The sequence below is a fragment of the Amaranthus tricolor genome, chromosome 6 (genome assembly GCF_026212465.1).
Source record: "Amaranthus tricolor cultivar Red isolate AtriRed21 chromosome 6, ASM2621246v1, whole genome shotgun sequence".
NCBI lineage: Eukaryota > Viridiplantae > Streptophyta > Magnoliopsida > Caryophyllales > Amaranthaceae > Amaranthus > Amaranthus tricolor.
This window is the reverse complement of record NC_080052.1, coordinates 21,760,958-21,773,441: the sequence shown is the minus strand read 5'-3', so window position 1 is coordinate 21,773,441 and position 12,484 is coordinate 21,760,958. Positions and strand designations below refer to the sequence as shown.

Genomic DNA, 12,484 nt, shown 5'->3' with positions numbered 1-12,484 from the left:
CAATGAACAATGAACCATACAATGAATTATGAACAATAACAATGAACAATAACAACTAACAATGAACAATGAACGATGTACAATGAACGGAATACACTGAGTATGATTATGATGATGATGATGATGAAGAAGAAGTTTTGAACTGACGGGGTGAGTGGATAAGTACACATCAACTCAACTAAGTTCATTTGCTACTCTTTATTTTAAGTGATATCATTTGCCTACCCAAACCGAATCATATACCCTAGGGCCTAGATCACAAATGAGAATTAAGAACCAATTTGCGTTTCCTAAAAGAAATAAAGTTCATCACCAAGCCAGCAAATCAGAGCAAAATATGACTCTGGTTTCGACAACCTATTTTCAGAAAGCTATAACTGCTAGCAAGGATTAGCTAATTTTCTTTGTTGTGATGTGATGCAACTATTTTTAGAGCTAGCCGAAGAGTAAAAAGACAAGCACAAAGAGCTTAAAGAGATAAAATTAATTCTAGGACTTTGATGTGATAATCAACCTAAGTTATGGTGTAGCTAGAGTATGGACACTTCACACTAGACAGATAAAAAGGTAGAAACTTAAACTATTCAACAGCTCATGGGTCATGGCCATATGGGGACTTTAAATTTAAGGGTGCCCCATGCTGCATTATCATCAAATTACCCTACTTTCAATGACCCACCTTCACCTTGTGAGATGATAAAGACATGGGAATACATATATTATACATAATATAGTTTTAGTAGTTAACAACTATGTTACTCGGACTCTTTCTTTTGTTTTACGCACCTGTGTCCGATCCTTGATTCCCAGATATTGGTATGGCACTTAGACGCTTCATTTTAGGCGTAGAATTGAATTTTTAGACGTATTTGACACTTAAACACGTACCAGTATCTAACATCAGTATCCGAGTACAAGTAACATAGGTTAAGAATATATCACCTTGTTAGTCGATCAGCAATTGCATCCAATTCTCTTGGAAATTTTGAGGAAAGTGTGTCTAGTTCTAGTTATTAGGAATGGCCCTTCTAGCTTTATAGCAATTGCATCCAAGGTTCCACGAAACCTTGAGGAAATTTCAAAGCAGTATATGCCTATTTTTATTGTGCGAATAGGGAAAGTGTGATCAGAAAACGAATCATAAAGAGATTAATAACAAAAAGATATCAATTAGAATTAAATTACGCAAATCTATCTTGAGGAAAGAGTTTGAGGTTGTTGAGGAATACCTGTGAAACTTGTGATTGTTATAAGACCCTTCTCTACCAAGATCTACAATAACTAATACACGTAAGTTGGTCTAGAGGGTTGCCGACTAATCTTTGATGTTTAAGCATGTAAGTAGGAAAGGTCATGGGTCTGGTCCAATCACACTCTAACCTAGACCCATTGATTTTTAGTGGACCTGTATTCGAACTTAGACCCATTAATTTTTAGTGGATCCATGCTCGGACTCGAATAGGGTATGAAAATTTTAGATCTTAACCAAGACAGGTCAGGTCGGGCGAGTCTAGGGTTTGAAATTTTTATTAGTACTAAAATGGTTTTATCTGTTGTATATAAGTCTAAATTCAGTCCAAATAAATATAAAAATAGGTTTAAAAAGAATTTAAAATTGATTTTGAGTTGTGTAATAGGTCGGGACTAAAGCAGATCTAATGGGTCTGGGACAAATTTGACAAGTATGGGTCTTAAAAGAGTACAGAGAAAGTGTCTGGGTCTGAGTCGGGTCTGAGTTTGAAGATCGTAGACCCAAACACAGATCGATCTAATTTTTTGGACTCAAAACCAAACCCGAATTCGTTGGGTCTTGAAAAGTTAAACCCGTATTCTAAAAATCGGAGCGGATCCAATGTGATTTTAGACCCATGACCAACCCTAATGTAAGGATTATAAATTGAGTCACTATATTACATTATTACCAGTACCAACTTATCAGTGCATATTCACTTTTAGCTTGAGGAGATAATTAGGACTTATTTATGTCTTAAAGTCTTTAGTAAATAAATGTTCCATTGAATGCTAGATATGTTGGCTCGTTTGATGAGGCAGAATTGTTGATTGATAAGCCAATTATATATGAGGTGTTTGGATGTTGGTTATTGACTGTTCATTAGATAAAAAGTAGGCTAAAAGTTATAAATTAGTAAAAAAAAATCACCAAGAGTAGCTTTTTGGTGTTAACTTTTAAGGCAGTTGAAATGCCGGCTTAAAAGTCATTTATCAAATATTTTTTTTGGTTATTTAACCAACAAAAAAAACCAATTAAAAAATCAACAAAAAAGTCAATTACCAAATAACCCTATATTAAAAATATGACTCCAAGACTATAAAGTCTCAATCCAAACACATACATATATAATCCCTCAATAGTAAATAGTGAAATTATTTCTCCTATGTTGCACTAAATTTAAATAAATTTCCCATCTCAAAGAATTTGCACTATTTTCATTTTTCAATATGAGTTTTATTTTTGCTTTTTATATTCATTTTTTATTTTTCAAATAATAATATCTTACCACTTTTAACTCATTATATTAATCTCATAAATTTCCCAATTGTATCTAAATGAATAAAACAACCGGATAACTGGCATAACAAAATCACATGGATGCTGAATTGTTGATCCTCTAATCGGGACAGGGATGGCATGGAAATACTCTTAGTTTAGTCGGATTAAAGTAATACTCCTACTTCTAAATAAACTATTTGAATAGACGTGTCTCAAGCTTATGCTCAACTCATTAAATCTTAATATTCATATATTGTATTTTTTATATCTACTTATATTATTTTAATGTCTACTTACAATATACTTAATTTCTACTGAAAAAGTACTTAAAATGCCAATTTATAATATTCTTAATGCCTATCGAGAAACTTAGTATACTAGTCTACTTACCAATTACAATATACTTAATATCTACTTACAATATCTTTAATGTCCACTTACAATATATTTAATATCCACTGACTAAGCACTTAAGTACTAATAAAATTCTAAATATCTACTTACAATATTTTTAATGCCTATCTAAAAATTTACTTTATATATTTTTTTTTGGACCACCCTAAATCATTCATAAAAATTTGTGCTAAATAATTTGAAGAAAAAGGAGAATAAAGGGAAGCCAAGTGTCAAAAGACAGCACTGTTGATGGATTCTTAAAACCAACACGTGTGTCCAAGGATTAGCCTTGCTTTACGACGCCGTACAACTTGCTTAGGTTGTATGTCTTATCGGTACAATATTGGACACAATCACCATTTTATTCTCCATCACACCATAACTTTCATTTATTTTAAACTCAAAATACCGCTCCATATTAAACATGATTATATTATTCTATTTTTTTACATTTTTTTATAAATACCCCATTAGTATAATGTACATAGAGATGTTTAAAACAGATCTTATAATCGAATTCAATTTAACCCAACATTAAAAACGGATTAGCAATTTTACGCAAAATCAACATAAATTCGAATTTAAATTGATCCAAAACATCTATTCTCAAATCGACTTGATAATCCAAATAAACACCCCAAATCCACTATTGAAAATATATTCAATTTCTTATCTCGCACAGTCGCGCTAAACATAAATCGGCAAAATGACTATGGATGCACAAACAACTTTGATTTTACCACTTTTATCACGAAGGTGAGGGTGAGGGGCCTGAATGTCTTTTAAATGCTTTACGCAAATGTTTCTGTTTATCAACAATTACTGATTGACGATTTTGGTAATAATCGCAGGAAAAGAGAAAACTTTGTCTTTTTTGTTGCATGGATTCTCTTTTTGAGGATCGTTTTCGAGTTGAGGAACTCTTTGACGGTTTGGCCGCATCCTTCTTTATATGAGTTGTCGTCTTTCTTCCCTCTCTCCGAAACCTGGTCATAGTTCCTATGAACGGGATACACTGGGTACAATGATAAAGATGATTTCTAGTTTCAATGTCTTTGTATCATGAGTTATCGTCGTCATCATCATCATCATACCCAGTGTATCCCGCCTATAAGAGTACTATGGTCAGGGTCTGGGGAGGGAAGATATGTGGCAAGCCATACCTATAAAGGAAGACGCAGCCAAAGAGTCCTCCAACTCGAGATTGATCCTCAAAATGATATAAACCTACAACGAAAAGCAGTGAGTGAAACAGAAACTGCCAGCTTGCATCTAACTATACAAGCTTGACCCTTATATAACAAGTTGGAAATAAATAAAATACATATAAATAAATAAAAGTAACTAGGTAAAATACGAGCGAAAGAATAATATGTAAAAGGCAAAAACAAAAATCAGAAAAGGGGATCAGTGGTCTAAGACATGTATAAGGTTCCTCCAACTACCCTTATCCTTGGTCAAGTCCGCAGAGAGGTCTAGTTCATGCAAGTTATTTTTTATTTGTCCCACCCACGTTCTCCTCGATCTTCCTTAACTTCTCTTACCCCAGACGGAATCTAGCTCGATAAGCAGGCAATGAGAGTTCGAACCTTCCTTAATGCAAGCACTAAACAATTCAAATACCTTACAATTGTCACAATGATGCTTTCAATCCTCCTCACGGGGGGTCAAAAGTCTTTCTCTGCACATGTCCAAACCAGCTCAATTTATTTTTACGTATCTTTGCACATGTCAAAAGTCTTTCTATCTAAACTCTTGGTTCCTAGTTTTATCCATCATTGTATTCGTATATCCACCTCAGCATACATATTTTTGTAGCTTTCATTTTATGTTCAAAAGTCTTCTTTACGGGCCAACATTTGGTCCCCTACAACAAAGCATACCTGATTGGAACTCAGTAAAATTTACTTTTTAACCTACTTGGAAGCTTCCTATCATATAGTACCTTGTGGTTGTTCGCCACTTGAGCCAACCCGCTTATATTCGATTAGTAACACCTTCATCAATCTCCCCATTACTTTGAATAATCAATCTCCATCTCAATCTATTTTCATGAGTCAATATTTTTAATTTTTTAGTTTCAAAAGTCGGGTAATCTATCCAATTTTTGCAAAAATATCTGGATATATAGTTTTTCATTTTATATTATTTGCAAATTAAAGCCTTCAAGTTTAATAATTTTGTGAAGTACAGCCTCAATGTTTATTTTTGTGAATTACAGCCACTTGAGTATCAAAGTTTACAAATTCAGGCCAAAACACAACATCCGACCATTTTGGTGGTCGGAATTCTAGGTTAAGTGGTCGAAATTTTGTGTTTTTGGTCTGAATCTGCAAACTTTGATACTTTAGTAGATATAATTCGCAAAAAATAAACATTGAGGTTGTAAATCACAAAAGTGTTAAACTTTAAAGTTGTAATTTGCAAATATTCTTTTTATTTTTTTATGAAAAACTATATAAATATTGTGCACTTTACTTAATATTCCTTCATTTTTCTACTTAAATTACATGCACAATATTTTTAGTGGGGATCAAATATATAAAAGTGGATATGTAGTCAGGGCCGATGCTACATGGGGTCGGGGGAGACTGGACTCCCTTGTCAAAAATGCGATTCTTTGGATTTGTAGCTTTAGCCCCCATATATATATATATATATATATATATATATATATATATATATATATATATATATATATATATATATATATTTTAAACAATGTAAAAATGTAATAAATATTACGTTAGTTCAATGGTTGCAGAAATACATTTGCAATCAAAGGTTGGGGGAATAAATCCTAATGTAAAGAATTATTGTTTTAAATAAACTAATAAATTTACATTATAATATCATTAGTTTTTATCTTTTATAATTTTACATTTATTTTCTTAGTGTGTGTTTATATTTTTATTATCTTAATTTTAATAGTATTTTTTGGAGGCTTACTAGGCGAATAATAGAGTCAAAGACACTTGGTATTTTTCAAAAGGGTGATTATAGATAAAGTTCAATTCCATTTATTGAATATAATATTTTTGTGATGATTCAAGTTCATTTTTACTTTTCAGTCTATATAATTTCAAAAATTTTTATAATTTAACTAATTTTTGTATAGTATATAATTTGTTAGTATATTAACTATTTAACCCCTTAATTTAAAAAACTGACTTTGTCCCTATTTACAGTTTAGTAGTGAGTAGTGACTAAATAAAGTGTTTCCCAATTTAAACCTAAAAAGTGGTGAAAGACTCAAAAGCTACAATTTTCTTGAAGCAAGGAGCTAGCTTGCATCATTGATGCTACTTTCTTCGAACCTCGAATATAGGAATCATAGAATTACTAGGAGTATTTGATGCTTTCCTTTTAAGGAAGTTATATCCTCGGATTTTCCAAGAACGGTAAGTGGATTTAGCCAAACCAGGTCACGCCATATATAGATAGAAGATGTGCCCTATTTGTCTATTGTTTTTGGCATGCATCTCTAGACTAAATGGCTATCTCCAATGCATAAATTACATAGGTTTATTTAAAAAAACATGGAACCATCATTTGTTATATTGTGGAAATCTACAAATATCAAACGAGATAGTAGATTTATCTCTATTAGGTTGATTCAAAGTACTCTTATAGTCTAATGGTATATTTGGTATGCATTTTTTTGGATTAAGTAAGGGAAACGAATAAACGAATCTATTATTTTGCGTTTGTTAAGATAATTAGGTAATCATTTTCGTTACCTTTTGGTAATTGATTCCTGTAATTTATTTCCACTCTCAAAGCTCTGATAACACTTTTTGTAAAAAAGTATTTCCGTTACTTAATTATACGGTGAACTAACAACAATACCCCTTATCATTTTCCTTACCCCTCTTTAAGAGTTTCCTTTCCATTTTCTTTTTACTTTTTATACCAAACATCTCCTTAGAATGATCACTTTTAAGTTTTAAGTAACCTTAAAATGACTACTTGCAACCAATTGTAAATAGTTATCTTAAAATGATCAGTATTTATATAAACTCAAAGAAAAACTTACAATTTTAAAGTGACTATTTACAATCTTAAAATGATTTATAATACAATCAAATAATCACTTATAGTTTTAAAATAAACAATCCTTTAAAACTTCAATTTTTGCCAATCTTATGAAAAATATTCTATTATATGTTAATCGGTAATAATCCTACCTATATCAAATTGTTTAAAGCTTTTACGTTAGAGGAAAAGTGAAGATTAAGTAGGGTTTGTCTTGTGAAAATTTTAAAAGAATTATTTGTTAATCATAGCAATGGTATTGGTGGGTTATGGCAAAAGAAGCTAAATTCGTGATTTTGGAATTGTTTCTTATACAAAAGTTAGTGATGGCAATGTTGATTGGAGGCAAATTCACTCGCATGTTCATTCGAAGTATTTCAATTTTTATTATTTTTAATTTTGTATATTTAAAAATATTAAGTTTCGATTTATAGATAATAAAATACAAATTAAAAAAAATTCAATAAATAATGTTCAAAAAGCAAATTGAAAACTTAGAGTATGATCCACCCAAAAGAGAGAAGTAATATAAAATTTTGTATTTGTTACCGGTTAAATTTTGCACTTCTAAGTCATGAACTTGATGGATTTCCTTTTTCTTGTGTTACCGTATTAGCGATTTTTATATTTGTGCTCACTATTATTGATTTGGTAAGCGCCCTATTTAACAATCTCGCCTAGGGCTTCAAAATTTTTAGAGACGGCTCTGATTCGAGAAAGACTATACGTACTTGAGCCATGTTCTTTCTTTTGATTTTTCTTGTATATACTTTTTCCATTTCCATTATACTTGCTATATTTGATTTTTTACGCAACTCAATGTGTCATTTTAATTATTTATATATTGAATTATGTATATCTAAGAATTAGATGATTCAAACAAGATCTCACTTCACTATATTTTTTGTTACACATTAGCCGCAATATATTATATAAGTTTGAACATAAATATTGTCAATAATCTTAATGTAGCAAGATAAAGTATTTATAAGAATTCATTTATGGATTAATTTGGAAAGGTGAGGTAGAACAAGAAACGATGATGGCAAATGAAGCGGAAAATGTTTTTTAATTTGATTGGTCCATTGTGGTCTGTGATATGTTCTTTTTTATTAGAATTAAATTAAATAAAATAATTTTCTTGGAAATATTTTCAGTGAGAAATTTGTCAAAACTTGTGGGCTGTTCTTCCTACTTTCCAGGTTAGCTCTAGAGTTTCTCTTCTATTGGTGTTGGTCGGTAGATTACCGAAAAATTTGCACTTAATTCGGAAAATTACGAACTACTGCATGCACCTTAAATTAATGAAGTTTTATTATCATTAAACTCATATAAATTACATCCTTAAATATTTTTTTAATTCGTCACAATTTTATTATCATTAAACTCATATAAAAGGAGAATTGACACCAAACAAATTAATGAAGTTTCATATATTCTAAAACTAATTGGTAATTATAAGAGTGATCGAAGTTTATCTATGAGTCAATCTCTTTCTATTTTTTTGACCTGGAATTCCATGTGGATTATCCTCAACACCACCTAATAGTAATATATGAAAACAAATTTTATGAAGAGAGTGAACTTTCTAACTAAAATACTTCCATTATATTTTCATTACTATTCCAACAAGATCATCAATATTAAATATGATCACTCTATGGCTTTACTCATTTTATTCCTTTGAGTTTGTAATTTAGGATTTAAAAAACTCTTCCATATTTGAGTCTTATGGTAAACTCAAAGGGACAAAGTATTTTATAGAGACTATAACAAAAAATGTTCCAAAAATAGATTGGAGGAAAATGTTCGATAACAAGGATACAAAAACAAGAAGAAGATAATTGAAAACTAGTGTACGTTTATGATAAGAGCGCTAAAGACAACAAAACAAGCAAGAATATCAGCAAGTGTTGGTGACACGTGCATCAACAATCACTCAGGATTTTGGGCCACACCAAAGTATGTCGCCCAATCTTCAATTTAAGTCGCCTAAAGTTAGGGCGACAAATCTAAAAAGTGACACGACAAGTGTCGCCCCATCAACGCCGCACATATTTGGGCGACACACTTTAGTCACTAATGCCCATGCTTACTTTTGGACGACACATATATATGTAGCCCAAGTTGAATGTTGAGCGACACTTAGGTCAAGGAAGCCAATAGTTACTGACTTTGGGCAACAGATACATATGCAACCCATATTCGAGTGTTGGGCGACGCTTAGTTCTATGCAGCTTATAGTTAACTACTTTGGGCGACATATTTTATGTGTAGCCTATAGTTATATGTTTTGGGCGACACATTAATATGTGCAGCCCATAATAAATATAGCGCATAAAATCACTTTATTATTATTACCTATATTGTAGCTTGATTATCGTAAAGCTCATAATTATTAATTGCACATTAATAATAATAATAATCATAATATATTGCTTCTTATATAAAAGAGTAAGTAATTTGCTTGTATATGCATACACATTTAATTTTGGTTCTTTACATAAAAGTTCGACTCACAAAAATATCCAAAAATTATAATGGCTATGTACTTGCTCAAGATAACCATCACATATAAAAAGATGATTATCAAATTACTTCTTTACTAGAGCAAAATATGATCATTTTCAGCATTACGTACCATTGACCTGAAAATATTCAAAAATATAAATTAGCATATCAATGAAATCTAGTCTTATAACCAAAACAAATGAAAATAGCCATATACCTTAAAACTTAACTTCGTCGGACAAAAAATTAATCCAAAAACACCTTCTCAAAGGCAATGCATAAATTATACACACAATAAACTATAAACACATATTAGTTCTCCAAGAGAAATAAAACTCAATCATATATTCATACCAAATTAAGTTGAACCACGAATCATTTTTGCCATTCTCGTTCAGCTGATGATCAAAATCAACTTGGAATGATCGGAATCAGTAGATTTACAGTGTGTGAGTTCATACAAGTAAGTCCATTTCTCTAAGTAATCACTTTGAAATTATAAGTGATTACTTTAAGGTTATAAGTGATAATTTTAAAACTATAAAAAATCTCACCTTAAAAATAAATGTATATTGGGCCAACTCAAATAAAATGGTCTCACCGTGAAACGGTCTTATACGAGAATTTATGGTAGATTTAAGTTTGTGAATCTGAACCATTAGATGTACGCTGGTTAGCTCGATCCAACTACAATTAAAAGCCATTTCTCATTGTTAAACACTATATTTTTATTCCAACTACAAATAAAAAAAGTTCACACATTACATTAATTAAAAAGAAAATAAACTTCAAAGAGCAAATACAGAACTTCATTTCATTTCCCATATTTGTGATTCATGGAACATTGATATGGCAACCCGCATGGTGAAGACTAGAGTTGATAGCTTTTTCTACAATTAAAGATATTACTATGTTAAATCAACCAGTATTTGTTTTTTGTAGTACAATATACACTCTACAGAGTGATTGTTTAGCCAAAAACAATACAACTATAATCATACAAGAACAGAAAACACATTATATATCATCATGACTGCAAATGCCATGGAATTCCAGTATACCCAGTTCAACTACATTCACAAGGATTCTTCAAACTAACAATCTAGCTATTGATTCAAAGATAATCTAACAAAGCTATCATAAAAAAAAAATTAAAGAAAACAAAAATCAGTTTCTAAAGAACCAAAATTCAGATTAGAAAATGAATTTCTAAAAGACAAAATTAAGTTTCTAAAGAACCGAAATTAAAGAAACAAAAAATAGTTTCTAAAAAAAATTAAAGAAAATAAAATCAGTTTGTAAACAAAATTAAAGAAAAAACGAAAATAAAAAAAGTCAAGAAACATAAAACATCAGCCATGGAAGAGAAGAGCAGCAACCAAATTAAAGATACAAAAAAAATGAAAATCAAAAAAACAAAATGAAAGAAACGAAACCTTGAGATGGCGATGAATTGAGTTTTGGAACAAACCTTGAGAAGAGCAGCAACAGTAATGGCTTCGTGCGGGAGAGATGGAGAGCAGCAGCAACAACGTGGGAGAGATGGAGGAATGACAGAGTTTTTTGGGGTTTTTAAGGGTAAGTGATGAACTTAGGTTCCTTTTGGGGGAATTTAGGTCAGTGATGAATGGCGCGGGAATTTGGGCGATACATGTATATTGTCGCCTAAACCCACCTTTGTGCTTCTTGAATTACGGATGACGCCCTAAGTAACTCATGTGCCACACACTTGTTACGCCCAAGATTATTTTTCTTGTAGTGGTATTTCATATTAGGGGAAGAGATAAAATGCAATATGAAAAATCTAGAATGAACTAGACTAAATTGGCCCTAAAAATTTTAAATAATAATAGAAAAATCTAAAGAAAGGGTATGTTTTTTAAAAAATTAATTTGCATTTTAAAGTGAAAAAATAGAAAAAAATAACAAGTATCGTGGCCTTTTAAAATTAAATTAGTATCAAAGTTGAAACTTATCAATATTAAGTTAAAGTAGGGACTCTTATTCAAAAGTGATCTAAAGTTGAGACTTATTAAATCAATTTCTTTTATTTGTTTTGCTATAGTTTCATTGATAGGCTCTATGGTTCACTTCAATTCTCCTTTCAACCTCTTAATTGTGCTAATTAGCAAGGCACAAACCATGTTGTGCTGAGCCTAGGTCTGACAAGTTGTTTTGTACCTTATCATGCTTAAGCCATAATCATGGTGTGAGTTAGCAGGCTAGTTGTCATCTATCTATATTGAAGAATTCACACATAAATAAGGTATGAGAATCTATATTCCTTTTCTTGCTTTTTTTTAGCTATATTAAGCTCTATCTTTTATGTTGTATCATCAACTATTTGTGATAATCATCAATGAATCAAATTTGAAATTCTTCAAATTTTGATTTTTCATTTGGAGTTTCTAGGTTATGGTATATGAGTATATTTAAATTATAACTTTTTGTATATTGTGATTTAAATTTTGGTTTTAATATCGTTTGCTTCAAATATTTATAGATCAAGCCTGATCCGAGAAGATACTCAAATTCAATACCTTCTCAAAATATCAGAATTTTATGTTGTGGAATCATACACACTAGTACAAAAAATAGCCTTTTGCATCACAATTGTTGCATAGTTTGTTGGGCGAATGAAGCAAAAGACACCAAAAGTTCTAGGCAATCTAAAGTTTTTTGTGTTGGTAAGGGTACAAGCGATACAAAAGGTGCCTTTTAATGTTGGACTAAGCAAATGTGCTCTACATGAGAGGAGGATCGAATCAAGTTTGAAAGAAGTCAAAGCTTCCAAAGAAGCTTGCAAAACACGCCATGTACTCCTCTTAACCTCTCATGGTTGCTTTACCCTCAAAGATCAAGGAAGATTGATTCAAACAATCTCTCACATGAAAACAGAAAATTGCTAATGAATACTTTTTCTCTCTAGCTCGAATTAATATAGCTTAAATTTTCTATTTGTGAGAGTTTTAATGCATACTAGGACCTCACATCTACCTCAAACACCATTTATATTCCTTACTTATCGTT

General features: G+C 31.0%; 1 long non-coding RNA gene across 1 annotated transcript; it reads right to left on the bottom strand.

Annotated features, from left to right (window-relative positions):
• Window positions 1-9,327: 9,327 nt before the first annotated feature.
• LOC130815080 (uncharacterized) lies at window positions 9,328-11,220 on the bottom strand. The gene is made up of 3 exons (XR_009042535.1): window positions 10,926-11,220; window positions 9,672-10,141; window positions 9,328-9,591 (listed from the first exon to the last, which is right to left on the bottom strand). It is a non-coding gene; the product is annotated as an uncharacterized LOC130815080 (long non-coding RNA).
• Between the last annotated feature and the right edge of the window lie 1,264 nt (window positions 11,221-12,484).